Source organism: Musca autumnalis, unplaced genomic scaffold (assembly GCF_047663935.1).
Source record: "Musca autumnalis isolate F117 unplaced genomic scaffold, ASM4766393v1 scaffold_4, whole genome shotgun sequence".
Classification (NCBI taxonomy): Eukaryota; Metazoa; Arthropoda; class Insecta; order Diptera; family Muscidae; genus Musca; species Musca autumnalis.
In genome coordinates, this window is record NW_027411977.1 from 208,762,777 (window position 1) to 208,779,269 (window position 16,493).

Consider the following 16,493-nt stretch of genomic DNA (forward strand, 5'->3'; position numbering starts at 1 on the left):
AATCCAAATATAAATCTTGCCTTAGAAGTTGTACCGGTTTTGGAATAAATTACAGAAAAAAAAAATTTATTGCTTGTAAATAAACATGAGAACGCTTTACTATGAAAATCAAATATCCCGCCTTTTTAGTACAGCGTATTTCTAATCGAACAGGTTTGTATTAAGCAATGAAGGCATTTTGTTAAAGTAAGGCACTAAAGAAAGTACTAAAGTCATCCTAAAGACAATTGTGGACGTTAAATGCAGCTATTTTTTTAGTGAAACAAATCGATTGTTGAGCGTTAAATCGTCTTTAAGTGCACCCAAAAGAGTTAGTTGACACCGTACTGTCAGCAACAGGTCAAATTTGACGTCACATTTTTGCCGTAGTCATTCAAGAGTTGGCGTTTTTCACCCATCAATAAGTGTTTTTAGCTTTCCTATTGAAAATGATGGCAATTGATAATCTCGTCGCAGCGTTTCTAAAGTAAGAGTCCTCTATTCTATAGAGGAGGACTTCTACTAAAGACGGATGCTTTCTGTCCTACGGAGTAGGTATACGGAGGTCTTCTCTAAGTATTTTAGAAAAGCTTGATATATATGACGACATACTATCTTCAATCTCTTGAAATAATTACTTTTAGGTGTTTTAAACGGAATAATAAACTTAATTCATTTGCTGTAGTTAATACAAATATGTATGTATCCAATTAATTTCCACAATTCAAAATAAAATAATATTGTGAAAATTATTCCGCAGAATACCTTCAATTATTAGCGATTAACGTTTTAATATACATAGCTTATCTATGGAAATTTTCAATTAACCAACCCACTAACATACATAGCATCTGATGGTGGGCCGCACATAAATTAGTCTCGCCATACGGTATTCGATTTGTTTAATTAATTTGATGTTAATCCAGTTGGGGATTTACTTTATTGCTTTGTATTTCACATTATTAATAGCGACTATGTTTATCAATTTTTGAGGAAGCATTAATCACAAAATTAATTGTTGTTATGACAAATTGATTCTAGCAAGTGCTACACCCAGAGAAAAAATGACAACATCCGTGTATGAAATGACCACATCCGTGTATGATAGTGTATCAACCACGTTTGGTGTCAAAATGAGCACGCCGTTGTCATTTTGACTCCGAGATTTTGGCAACGGTTTCAACAACAGACGTGCATGAGCACATACGTGGTCATTTCGAGCACGCCCCGTTGTCAGATTGTCAACGCTTCCTTGTCAGATCGTCAACGCTTCGTTGTCAGATTGTCAACGCTCCGTTGTCAGATTGAAACCAATGGTGGTCATTTTTTTGATATCCGTTCCTTTCCCATTTTATACCCTTAGTAGAAGAAATGAAATTTTTTAAAAAGTATTTTATTAAACGAAACCAATTACATAAATTCAATATAAATACATATTTGATTTGACAAAACAATTCGAATTACATATATTCATATATGGAAACAAATTAAATTAACTTAACTCTGAAATAAACTTTTCCATTATTCATAGGATATAAGTGATCGATCCCCAATCATTACATTCTCTTAGTAAGGAAGCTTTCAATGAATTTTCAACTGATTCATCAACTTCGGGAACATCTTTGTCGCAAAAATTAGGAGACGTGTGCGTTGCTGCTTTGCTTGTGCTAGGCTCTGAATTCAAAAGCTTTATTTTTTGGACTTCTTGTTTCTATACTTGGCATAAAGTTTTCCGCTTGCGTTGTTCTTTCCTTTTCTTGAAATGTAATAATAATCCTAAAAATTAAGACATTTTATAAGTTAAGAAACTACATAATCAGATACGTTATTTATATTGTTAATCTTACCCTCATTTCGTTTTCAAGAGGAAAAACGGAACAAATTTCGTCCAATATGCGCATATAGTCCTGAGCGTAAAGAGTAACATTGTTGATTAAAATATCTTCAATAATTATATTAATTTTATCATCTCCTTGCTCGTCACTTAATTTCTTATTAGCACTACTACATTCAAGCGCTAGTTTCCCCTTCGAGGTATGTGTTAACAATTTCTTTAGATCCTATATTAAATAATAAACTACATTAACTATGCTTACACAAATATTACTATTACTTTGCCTCTGACAGAATTCCTTTGGCTTTTGAGCAGTTCGAACCTGTAGTGTCGGGAGTACCAGGAGTACTTGCAGGTGTCTCGTTGCGTTTCCACCATTCACCTATTTTAGATGGAACTGACATAGTTTCGTCATCAATCCCGAGCTATTGTTATGACAATATTAATACTGAGTTCAACACTGTAATACAAATAATACGTACCTTTCGCTTTTTCCAAGCAAAGAGCTTTGAATTCAACACGCAGTCCCAATGGTGGCACTGCTGCCTTTAAATCTTCTTTTTTCAAGTACTGCAAACTGCGAAATGTTACATGTGATACTAAAAGAACAAAAAAGAAAATTCTTTGTTAATTACACTGATTAACTGAAAACTTAATTTTTATTTACTTACCTTTTAAGGGTTCAAAAAGCGACTCCATATTTATTCCTTTTAAGAACTCCATTAACATATAATCGTCCTCATTGTATTCCGCATCTTGACTGCTGCAATGGCTTGTATCGCGAACCACAACAATATTGCCATCGTTTTCTAGCAACTCACCAATGATATTTTGAGGGTCTTGCGAATTAATTTCTTGAATATTATTCATTTTCAATAAATTTTTTGCACAATGCGTCCTTTCTCTTTCAATAACACGAAAAAAATGGTAAATACGCAGCCGATTGCACACGAGTAAAAAAATGACAACGGTGGTGAATGATTCATTCACGGTCGTTGCTAAAATGACAACGACCGTGTATGATTCATGCACGTCGGTGTACAAAGTAACAACGATTGTGCATGATTTATGCAGGTGGTGGTGCATAATTCATACACGTTCGGTGTCACATTGACAACGACCGTGTATGAATCATGCACCACCGTTGTCATTTTTTACTCGTGTGTAATCGGCTGCAATTACCAATATTAAAAACGCAACGTTGTCATTTTGAGCACATCGGTGGACAAATTAAGCACGGCCGTTGTTGGTACCGAAAGTTGACCACGTCTCGGTGACAATTTGAGCACGTTCGTGTACAATGCACCAACAGCCGTTGTTGAAAAAAATAACAACGGGTCGTTGCGAAAATGACAACATACGTGCTTGATTTCGCAACGGGGTTTTTCCCTCAGTGTACTGTATCTCAAACGTCATTTCCACTTGCATTTACAGTCGAACTTCTCTATAATCTAGCTATTGGAGAGCGCCGAATTACTACGTTATAGAGAAAATTCGTTATAGAGAAACCAGAGCAAAATGGTTACATACATGACTAAGAAAGCAACAAACGTGTGAAGAAACATAATTGGAATTTTTATTTAGGAGTGAAATGAGAAGCGATTATATCCTACACCACTATGCAGAATTATTTCTTGTCTCAATATGTAAGTTGTTTATAAAACAACAAGTAAGAGAGGGCTATAGTCGGACGGGCCGACCATGTGATACCCAATACCAATTGCCCTGAACATTACTTGCACGGAATTTATTTTATATTATTGCGACACGTTAAATTTTTTAGTTTTAAATTTGCATTAAGAACGAGACTAAAAGCATTTAAAACCAGTAAGGAAAGGATCAAAGTCGAGCGGGCCGGCTGTGAATACGTAAAATATAAATCGAAGCTATATCCAGATCTTAACCGGTTTCGTTATAATTTGGCACATTTATTTCCAGACCGAACTCAAGCACACATTCCAAATATCATTGAAATCGAACTTATATAGCGTGTTTGGTGCAGCAAATACGCGAAATCGGCCGAAAATATATATGGGAGCTATATCCAAATCTGAACCGATTTCGATATAATTTGGCACCAAATCGCGGCAAACATTCCAAATTTTATTGAAATCGGTCTTATATAACGGGTTTCGTGCATCAAATACCTAAAATCGACCGAGAATATATATGGGAGCTATATCCAAATTTGAACCGATTTCTATATAATACGGCACACTTATTTCTAGACTAAATTCCGTCGCACATTCCAAATTTCATTGAAATCGGACATATATAGCGCGTTTCGTGCTTCAAATACCTAAAATCGGCCGAGAATATATATAGGAGCTATAGCCAAATTTGAACCGATTTCTATATAATTTGGCACACTTATTTCTAGACTAAATTCCGTCGCACATTCCAAATTTCATTGAAATCGGACATATATAGCGCGTTTCGTGCATCAAATACCTAGAATCGGCCGAGAATATATATAGGAGCTATAGCCAAATTTGAACCGACTTCTATATAATTTGGCACACTTATTTCTAGACTAAATTCCGTCGCACATTCCAAATTTCATTGAAATCGTGTTTCGTGCACCAAATGTCTTAAATCGGGCGAAGATATATATGGGGGCTATATCCAAATCTGAACCGATTTTTACCAAAATAAATAGCGTTCGTCCTTTGCCCAAAAAAAACTATCTTCCCCAATTTTCATGCGAATCGGACAATAAATGCTACAGGTCGCAGGTTTGTTTACAAAAATACATGGACAGACGGTCAGACGGACAGACAGACGGACATGCGTAAATCGGCTCAGAAAGTGATTCTATGTATATCCCTAAAAGGAACTATGGGTCTATCTCGTTTCCTTTTGCATGTTACAAACTAATGCACAAAGACATAATACCCCTTACCACAAGGTGGTGTAGGGTATAACTATAGGGGTCTATTCAGGTCTGAACCCGACCTCCATACGAAATTTGTGAAGATTGGCCCATAAATGCGGCCTTTAGCGTGCGTACAATTTTAATGAACGGACGGACGGACACACATCTCAAAATCGCTTTATCTCGTCGAGATAAAGTTGTTGTTTTAAATATTAAAACAACAAAAGGGATTAAGCCAGACTATTTTGAAAAATCAAAATTGTTTTTAGACTCAAAGAAGACTAAATACCAAATTTGCGATATTTCAGTAGGATAATGTGGTTAAAACCTAAAAAATACAGTAAATCAAGAGGTACGCTTCTATGGGGGATATAGGAAGACGTGGACCTACACTGATAATTCTTTTGTGGAACATTTTATAACCCCATGAAAGACTAAAAAACAAATTTCAGTCATTTCGGTGGGATATTAACGTCACATCCTTCACAAATTTGAAAATCGGGAGATACCGTTCTATGGGGGCTATATCGAAACGTTGACCTATACCGACGAAATTCAGTCGGAAAGGGTTTTACTTCCAACGTAGAGTAAACAACTCTCAGCCATTTATATTTGTTGTTGTGGACACAACCCTCAAAAAACGGAAAATCGGGAGGTACCGTTCTATGGGGGCTATATGAAGGGAGGTACCGTTCTATGGGGGCTATATCAACACGTAATCCGATGTAGCCAATTTGCAATACCAAACATCCTAGGAGTTATAGAAACTCCTAATTTCAAAGCTCTATCTTAAAAATTGCGAGCTGTATCTTGATTTCAACAGACGGATGGACGGACTGACGGACATGGTCATATCGACTTAGAATTTTACGCTTATCAAAAATATATATACTTTATAGGGTCTCCGATGAATATTTCGATGTGTTACAAACGGAATGGCAAATATAATTATACCTTCCATATTATGGTGAAGGGTATAAAAAAGGAAAGAGTGTTTTACCAATTTCCATCGAAACATCCTGCACATATTTGCATTTTTCGTATTTATGTGATATTTTGTCTTGCAGATATACACACATTTTCGTCCATTCAGAATGTCAGAATATAGTACTGAGTAACTTCCTGGCGTTTAGGTAAAATTTAGAGTTTTGACGTATTTTAGGACACGTAGTCCTAAAAAATTTCTAGAATATTTTGATCTGATACTATCACATTTTATAGGAGATTTTAAAGATTTGCGGAAAAAGGGGACCAAAAGGACCCATTTTTTGACTCGCATGAGGGTTTTTTTTTCAAGAAAAATATTACTTGCATTCTTCTCAGTAAAGTTGCCAAAGACACCATATACCTAAAGGATTCAAGGATTCAATGTAACCTGAACTCAAACATTTCCAAATCTGAAGAAAAAGCTTGCACCCCCATTTCACTTTCTTGATTTTTGGCAAAATTTATACCGATATTTAGAGAGATAGATAGTTTTTGTGTATTCTAGTAACATATTATGATCTGATACGATCACATTTTATAGGAGAAGGGACTAAACCCCCTTAGTGACCGTCTGAGGGTTAAAAAATATGGACAAGAAAAACATAAGAACCCAAGGCTAGCTCAAAATCCATTCATTCCAGGGGTCGGAATGGGCAAAAACTTATTTGGAGAAAACGTCGACGTTTTATTCAAAAACAAATATCCCATAAGGAGCATTCCCAAAGCAAAACCTGGCTATGCAAGTAGAAAATATCACCTTTCTAATGATGTAAAGTAGGTTTTCATAGGTGGTCAAACAACGAATATATCACAATAGTCGCTAATGAAATCCAACTTTCATTTTTGCGATTTTAATTATAATGACGAATATCACAGCTTTGGTTGGGGACCTTCCAAGAGCAAAGCCTGGCTATGAAAATAGAAAATCCCATCTTTGTAATGAGGCAAAGTAGGTTGGCGTAGCTGGCCAAATAACGGAGATATCACAATAGGCGGTAATACATCCCATTTTTATACCCTCCACCATATAGAGGGTATAATTAAATTTGTCATTCCGTTTGTAACACATCGAAATATTAGTCGGAGACCCTATAAAGTATATATATTATTGATCAGCATAAAATTCTATGTCGATTTGACCATGTCCGTCTGTCCGTCCGTCCGTCAGTCCGTCCGTCTGTTGAAATCAAGATACAGCTCGCAATTTTAAAGATAGAGAGTCAAAATTTGGTACAGAAGTTTTTATTACTTGCAGGATGGTTGGTATTGAAAATGGGATATATCGGTCCACGTTTTGATATAGCCCCCATAGAACGGTACCTCCCGATTTTCGGTATTTTTAAGGTTTTAGCTTCATTATCCTACCAAAATGGCTAAAATTTGGTACAAAGTCTTCTTTAAGGGTACAAAACTTTCCCCCAGGATTTTGTCGGTATCGGTACACACCTTCATATAGCCCCCATAGAACGGTACCTCCCGATTTTCGGTATTTTGAAGGTTTTAGCTTCATTATCACACCGAAATGGCTGAAATTTAGTACTTAGTCTACGTTGGTGGTATACAATTTTCCGCCAGAACTTTGTCGGTATATGTCCATGACTTCATATAGCCCCCATAGAACGGTACCTCCCGATTTTCGGTATTTTTAACGTTGTGGCCTCAATATTCCACCGAAATGGCTGAAATTTGGTATTTAGACTTCGTTGGGGGTACTCAAACTTCCCCATTTAAATTTGTCGGTATAGGTCCATGCCTTCATATAGCCCCCATGGAATGGTACCTCCCGACTTTTCGTATTTTTAAGGTTGTGTCTTCAATATTCCACCAAAATGGCTGAAATTTGGTATTTAGTCTTCAATGTGATATAAAACTGTTCGCCAGAAATATGTCTGTACAGGTCCACGCTTTCATATTGCCCCATTTCTGACTAAAATTCGTCGGTATAGGTACACGTTTCGAATACTGAAGATTGTGACGTCAATATCCAACCGAAATGGCTGAAATTCGTTATTTCGTTTTCCAAGAGTTATAAAATATTCCAGAAGAGTATTATCAGTATAGGTCCACGTCTTCCTATATCCCCATAGAAGCTTACTTCTTGATTTTCGGATTTTTTTTTTTTTTTGAGTTTTAGCCACATTCTCTTACCGAAATATAGGAAATTTGGTATTTAGTCTTCTTTGAGCCTAAAAAGATTCCGTCAGAAATTTGTCGGTATAGATCGACGTTTTGAAATAGCCCCCATAGAATGGTGCCTCACATTATTTTACCGAAATTGCTGAAATTTAGAATTAAGTCTTCTTCATACACGAAACGAAACTAATTATTCCATTTTACTTCAATACAACTTGTGGTGGAGGGTATAACAAGTTCGGCCCGGCCGAACTTAACGCCATTCTTACTTGTTTTTAATTTGCTTTTGATTATGCCACTCACATTGAGCAATCGGAAACATTGTTTCGAGACTCCAAAAAGGGATAATTCATAAAGTGTCGCAATCGACATTAACATCCCAGCAAAATTTGACGGAAGGGGTTCTTTGCGATGACGTGATTTCATGTCATCTTTTGCATTGGTTCAAAGGAAGTCGTGAAAGATCCGATCTTTTCATCAGCATTTGTACCCATTTGATCCAATAGAGATGATGTTTGTGTTTTTATTTACACATCTGTTTATTTTCATTTTGGTATGTTCCAGTACTGCAAAAATCTACTAATTTTTACTATTTTTTCCGATAACATAAAGGAAAAATTGTTATCGTAGTAAAAATAAGTAGATTCTTGCAGTTTCTGGAACAGACCAAAGTTGTTAGAACTGTCGTCGTGATGTTGTCTTACATTTCCTGCATATCAAACAACTAAAACTTCTAAACAATTGGTATTATATGAAGTCCCAACCATCGAGCTAAAAATAGAATCGGACTGCACACATTGCTATTTTAAAAGTTCCCTTGTCTGTTCTAAATCTGACATAGAATGAAATCAATCAAATCTCGCTTATTGGAATTTAAAAAAAAAAGTCCGAAACGAAAAGGAACAAGAATCTGAAAATAAAGAAGAAACTACTTTTGGAAAGAAACAATTAAAAATAAATTAAATAAGCATAAATGGTATTTTCCTTAAAATTCTCTCCTCCCCGTTCGTTACATTTTGTTCTTAGAGATCCCTAAAGCAAGCCGGGTTGTAGATCCCTACATATTTCCGTCACTAAACAAAAGAGTATAAATTACCAAAATGTTGTTATAAAATAACAAAATTATAAAATAAAAGTAATTTACGAAATAAAAATACTCAAAGGAGTGCATTTGGAGTCCATGTTGAAATCTGAACTGGTGATGGGAAGATAATTGAAAAAACCTTTTGTAAGATGAAAGAATATCAGTTGCGGAGAACGGAGGAAGTAATCTTTTGCGTTGCAGCGGTGGTGATTACATTGCAATTTTGGATATAAACTTTTGAAAAACTAAACTGATAAATTAATTGTAGCTATTTCATGAATTCGTTTGAATTAATAAAGAGTTTTGTTTTTCATGAAAACCATATTTCAATACAGCATTTCCATTTTCCAAACAAGACATGAACATTTCATGCCAAGGGGTTGGTGAAAATGACATGCCAAATCATTGGTTAAAATGACATGTCAAAGCATGGGTGAAAATGATGTGTCAAAGCATTGGTGAAAATGACATGTCAAATCATTGGTGGAAATGACATGCCAAAGCATTGGTGGAAATGACATGTCAACGCATTGGTTAAAATGACATGCTTAGGATCCAGAAAAGAACGTCATCTTTTGGGGTCCACGCTCATATAAAATTCATCGATGAAGATGCTAAAAAGATGATAAGCTAGATCACTTGCACCCATGATTGAATGTCATCTTTGGCATCGAACATTTTGCTGGGATGGTCTTCAAACTTAATATTTTCAATATTATTTCTTTACATATTGAGACCCTATTTATGTCACAGAAATACTATTTTTTCAATATCAGCAGCTTCTATTGTCGCACTAAGAAACCCCGCCTTTTTTGTTTACTTATGCATAGGTGTCTAATTTCCGATTAACTAAACACACTAGTCAACAAAAATTTTTACTTATTTTGAAATAGCCCTGATAAATGAGTTTTGCTTCTCTTTTTTTAGTGTGCACTAGGGATACGTATTACCAAGTAAAAGTCGACTTTTCTATCTTTTGATTTTTGGTTAAAACTTAAAAATCGATCTTTTGATTTTTACTTAGAACTCAAAAATCGATCTTTTGATTCGTTTGATCAAAGTCCTGTGTTGCATAAATCCGGCACCATCAATGTCAATTCCACTTTTGCTGATATTCGAGTACAATTTAATTACGTTTCTCGTATTCGCATACAAAGAAATTAGTTAAAATTACCCAATTACTGTGAAAAAAAGATATTTAAGTCAATCAAGCCACCCAACGAAATTTTCGAGTCAATCAAGCCAGCCAACTAAGTGTTCAAGACCAAGCAAGCCACACAGCGAAGTGTTGAAGACAAACCAAGACGACGCACAGTGTTGCCGCGTGGACAAAAATCAAAAAATGTGATGTTAACTTTTACAAATGTTTATGTTTTTTTCTTACAGTAAACATATCCGATATAACGTATCTGAAAGAATTTTGTCGATATGTGCATTCATAATGAAGTTATAGCTCTTTAAATATGAAAAATATTTCCCAGGTAATCTAAAGCGATAATCATATGGAAATTAGACGACATTTAAAATAACATTTTCTGAAAACATATTAAAAGTTTTGGATGGGGATTTGATGGGTGGGCTATAATTATAAAGTTTTAGTACATGGGCAAAGTACCGTTTTCAAGAATTAAAAATTTAAATTTGATAAAAAAACAAGTAAAAAGTATCAGTCAGCTTTGCCGACAAAGATATACCCTCAGCCTGTGTATATTGAAACAATTTTTTCACAAAAAAAAAAAAAACGTATGTATTTAGGGGGTTTTAAAAATTTTGGGCGTTTCAACCGACAAAAATGTTGATTAGGATTAAAGATCAAAAGTTTTGCGGAAGAGATACTGAAAGGAATGGATCGACATTGACCGTTATGGAATTGGACCTCCAGCCACAACATATGGTGCCATAGGGGGTTTTTACACTCATCGGGCTGTTTGCTCAAGAAGTATGGACTTGCCCCTAAAAAAACTTTTACCATCGTAATTGAAGCAGCGAATGCAAGTTGCTTCAACAAAAATCAAAGTGATTCGATATCAGGTCTTAAAGTGAACTTATCCGATATTTTGTGTGGGAGGTACCGGATGGATTGGACAAATATAGTCCATATTTAAACCTGATCTATATCTGGTAGATATTTTAGGATGTGTAAAGTATAGACCAATTCGACCACTCCCTTCAAGAGTTACCGTAGGAACAATTTTTCCGAACATTTTTGAACTTTTGAGTGGGAGGTACCTGAAGGAGTGGACCGATATGGCTTATCTTCAAACTTAAACTATGTTTGGACAAAATATTACTAAGGCCAAATTTTGGACCGAATCGGCAGATCCGTTCGAGAGTTATCTTGCGCTCCAACCACCTCACACGGTGTCATAGGGGTTTTTTGCACATTTCAGGCTATTTTCTCGGGAAGTATGGACTTGCCCCTGATGAAACGTCGTATAGAGGGCAACGTGTATCGGCGTTTTTAAAGTTTACGTCGGAAAGTAACCAAAAAAGGCGGGGCAAGTTCCGCCCATTTTTAAATTTTTGGAAATATTCGAGTTTAGATATCTTGGAATCCTTGCATTTCAGGTATATAGTGTATTTGGCAACATTATTTAGGAGGGTTTGGGAAATATTTTTGTTAAAAATTTTAACCCTCATGTGGTTCATCAAAGGGGTCTTTTTTGTCCTTTTTTCGAAAATCTTTCAAAAATCGTATCAAATCCGAATATTCTACAAAATTGTTCGCCATTACTATAGGTCTCAGAATACACCAATCTGTAACTCTTGTCTAATCGCCAGGAATCTCTAAAAATGAAAAACACGTTTTAGGGTTAAAGTCGGACTTCATCTGAGTTTATTCAAAATTGGAAAATATGGCCCTAAAACCTATATATCAAAAACAAGTGCTGCTAAGAATGTTATATGTTATGGTTACAGATTTCTTTTATTCAGAGACTCATAATGAAATTTCATTTGGAACATTTCTTTCTTTAACAACATTCCCAAAAAGTAATGGATTTTGCTAGATTTTGATCCAGTATGGAATTATGTAAAATTAACAGTCCAAAATTAAAACATATAATTTCATCCTAATATATATAAACTTGTAATCTAATTTTTGAAGGAAATAGTGTACATAGATTTACAGTTTATTTTGAAGCTCATAGTGAAATTTTGTGTAGAATTTTTCATCCTTTAACACTTTTCACCTATAACCAAGTTTTATATTAATTCCATGTATCCACTAGAAAAAACAAGGAAAAAAATTTCATCAAAAAAATTGGGAAATACTTTCATGTTTTTCAGCAAAATTAATACTGATATTTTCATGCTATAGAATGTAAATAGACATTTCATTTCTTTGGTGACCTATGCTGAAATTTGACGAAGAATATTTTTGTCTCTGACATCATCTCTCTAAAATTATGTTTTGTGGGACAATTTTGAATACTCAGATGAAGTCCGACTTTAACCCTAAAACGTGTTTTTCATTTTTAGAGATTCCTGGCGATTAGACAAGAGTTACAGATTTGGTGTATTCTGAGACCTATAGTAAAATTTTATGGCGAACAATTTTGTAGAATATTCGGATTTGATACGATCACATTTTTAATGAGTTTTTGAAAGATTTTAGAAAAAAAGACAAAAAAGACCCCTTTGATGAACCGCATGAGGGTTAAAATTTTTAACAAAAATATTTCCCAAACCCTCCTAATACACTATATACCTGAAATTCAAGGATCCCAAATACTCTATATTCCTGAAATTCAAGGATCCCACAATATCTAGACTCGAATATTTCGAAAAATTTAAAAATGGGCGGAACTGCCCCGCCTATTTTGGTTACTTTCCGACGTAAACTTTAAAAACGCCGATACACGTGTCTCATATTTTTAGCTCTACTTTCATAATCTACTCGGTTTTTCCCATCATTTTGAAAAAAATTTAATTTTGTTGCACAGTGTAATAGGAGTGACAATACAAAACAAGGGAATGGTCAAATGAACTTGGTTAATCGTCTCTATATTTTTCTATTTTGTGTTTTTTACCATTTCTTGACTTCCCAACTGTTAATTCATTAAGAGAACTGTTACAATTTGTTTTAAATTATTTATTGTTTATGCCAACATTACAAATCAAAAAAAAAACAATCGGTGTTGCCGCCACCTACAAAACTTTTATTTAGTGTATAATTTGTTGTCATACGCTTAGCTTTTATTTAAAATAGTTTATATTAACTCGTCGAATAATTTTTCGGAGTTAAATTTTTGGCATTCACGTCAATGGCTAGGCGCCATTTTCGGGTCTTTAGTAATTGGTACTTGGCCTGGCCGGACGCTGCGATATTTTCAATTAGATATAAAATCTTGAATAATCTAATTAATCATGAAATATTCTAGTGGTTTCCATACCAAAAAGTATGCTATATGGTAAACTGTAGCTAGATATATTTGAATTAATGTGAATTTAATTATTTATAGGAATTTTAATATAAGAAATATTGGATTGAAATAAATTGAATTTCTTTGATAAGCCAATATCTTTTTTATTCAAAATCCCGTGGAAATCACTAGCGAGGCGGATTCATCACCCAACAATCGGTATATAAAACATATTGATTTTGTATCCTGAGTTTGCTTTAAAATCTGTAGGTACCGTAATGTCAGGCTATACCAAATCATTGACATATACCAAACAGTAACTAAACATCCACCGTGGTGCAATGGTTAGCACGTCCGCCTTGCACTCAGGTCTGCGGTTCGAATCCCAGGCCAAGCAACATCAAATTTACAACGGTGGCAAAATTCCGCATCAGTAATGCTGGCGACATTTCCTGAGTATTTCAGCCATGAAAAACTTCTGTACAAGTGGTGTCGTAAGACACGCCGTTCGGACTCGGCGATAAAAAGTAGGTCCCATATCATTGAGCCAATATGAATCGGCGTGCACTCATTGATATGAGAGAAGTCTCCCTTGTCCATTCGGGGATGTTGTGGGAACATATGTATGTATGTAACTAAACATCTTCATAAAGGACTCAAAATATTAAATTACGTTAAACAAAGTTTGTCAGAAATTTTTAAAAAAGTTGTAGAGTTATCTTGCACTATAGCCTTAAACCTTTGAGGGCCCATAACCGCGAAAGTATAAGTGATGGGGAAAGGTACCACAAGATGACGTTTTTATACCCTCCATGGAAGGTACATTAAGTTTGTTTTTCCGTTTGTAACGCATTGAAATAATCATTTGCGACCTTATAAAGTATATATGTATATTCTTGATCAGCGTAAAATTCTGAGTCGATCTGTCCGTCCGTCCGTCTGTGGTAATCACTCTAGCATCCACAAAATTAGAGATAGGACGCTGAAATTTTGGGAAGATGCGTATTTTGTTTGCAGGCAGGTCAAGTTCGATGATCGGCTATATCGGTTCACGTTTTGGTATAGCCCCCATATAACAGCTAACCGAATTAGCTATAATTTTACATTTAGAGTTCCTAATGACCAACAAACTTATATTCCAAAAGATATGGACATAGGTCCATGTTCTGGTATAAACCCCATATAACGGTACCTCCCGATTTTCGGTATTTTGAGAATTTTAGCTACATTATTTGACCGAACTACCTGCAATTTTACATTTGAGGTTCCCAGTGGTCACAAAACATCTCCACCAAAAACTGTCAACATAGGTCCATGTTTTAGCATAGACCCCATATAACGGTACCTCCCGATTTTCGATATTTTGGGGATTTTAGCTACATTATTTGACCGAACTACCTGGAATTTGACAGTTGAGTTTTCTAGTGATCACAAAACATATCCACCAAAAGCTGTCAACATAGGCCCATGTTTTCGAATAGCCCCCATATAAAAGTACCTCCCGATTTTCTGTATTTTGATATACTTACTTAATTAGTTGGCCCATTACAGAACATTTGCTCCATAGACCGAACTAAGAAGAGATCTCCATTCCTCTCTATTTGTTGCTTTGCACTCTGGAATACCGCGCCTTTTCATCTCATCATCCACTTGTTTGCGCCATCTATTCCTTGGCCTGCCAATTCTGCGTGCACCGCCATGTGGCATGTATTCATACGCCTTTTTAGCGGGTTCATCATCGCTCATTCTCATGATATGGCCTAGCCAACGCAATCGTTGCATCTCGATACGTTTAACTATATTCATGTCTTTGTATAGCTGATAGAGCTCGTGGTTCATACGACGTCGATATTCACCGTCAACGCAAATCGGCCCGTAGATCTTTCGAAGAATTTTCCTCTCAAACACACCAAGCACTGCCTTATCTGATTGCGCAAGTACCCATGCTTCGGAGCCATACATTAGCACGGGTAGTATCAGCGTTTTGTATAGTGTTATTTGACGAGATGTGGCTTTGTTTTTAAACTGCTTACTTAGACCATAGTAGCATCTGTTGGCCAATACAATTCTTCTTCTTATTTCACAACTGATGTTGTTTGTTGTGTTTATGGCAGTGCCGAGGTAGACGAAGTCTTTAACTACCTCAAAATTGTAGGTACCAACTTCCACAGTTGGTCCGAGATCTATGGACGCTTTGCGCGTCGACACCATCAATTTGGTCTTTTCGCCGTTTACCGCCAGACCCACTTTCGCAGATTCTGCTTCGACCTTCCTAAAGGTATCAGTTACTTCCTTTACTATTCGTCCCATGATGTCTATGTCATCAGCATATGCAAGTAACATGTGGCTATTGGTGTAAATTGTGTCATTTCTTTTGACATTTGCATCTCGTATTACCTTTTCCAGCAAAATGTTGAATAGGTCACACGAAAGGCTGTCTCCTTGTCTGAAACCTCTTTTGGTACAAAATTCTTCGGAGAGGTTCTTTCCAATTTTAACTGAGGACCTAGTATCAGTTAAAGTCATCTTACAAAGCCGGATGAGCTTTGCGGGGATACCAAATTCAGACATTGCGTGGAATACCTTTGATCGGAGGGGACTGTCGAATGCTGCTTTATAATCGACAAAAAGGTGAAATATGTCGATCTGCATCTCTTGGGTCTTCTCTAGGATTTGCCGCAGGGTAAATATCTTGTCAATGGTGGACTTGCCAGGTCTAAAGCCACATTGGTACGGTCCAATTATTTCGTTGACCATTAGCTTTAGTCGTTCGCACAATATCCCTGACACTATCTTATAGGCAATAGGGAGAAGACTTATGCCCCTATAGTTTGAGCATACAGTCTTATCTCCTTTCTTGTGGACGGGACATAGGATGCTCAGGTTCCAATCGTCGGGTACGCGTTCTTCCTGCCAGATGGTGCTAACTAGCTGATGCATACACCTTATCAGCGCGTCGCCTCCGGTTTTAAACAGCTCGGCTGGTAAGCCATCGGCTCCTGCTGCTTTATTATTCTTCAGCCGGTTGATTGCTGTTTTTACCTCATCTTGGCCGGGCGGTATACATTCTATACCATCTTCTGGGATTGGATCTGTGGTATCATCGTCTTCGCTACTATTGGATACCAGCAGATTGGAGAAATGTTCCTTCCATATCCTGAGCACGCTATCTGTATCTGTTACCAGATTACCTTGCTGGTCTCTACAGGAGGATGTGCCTGTACCAAAGCCATCTGT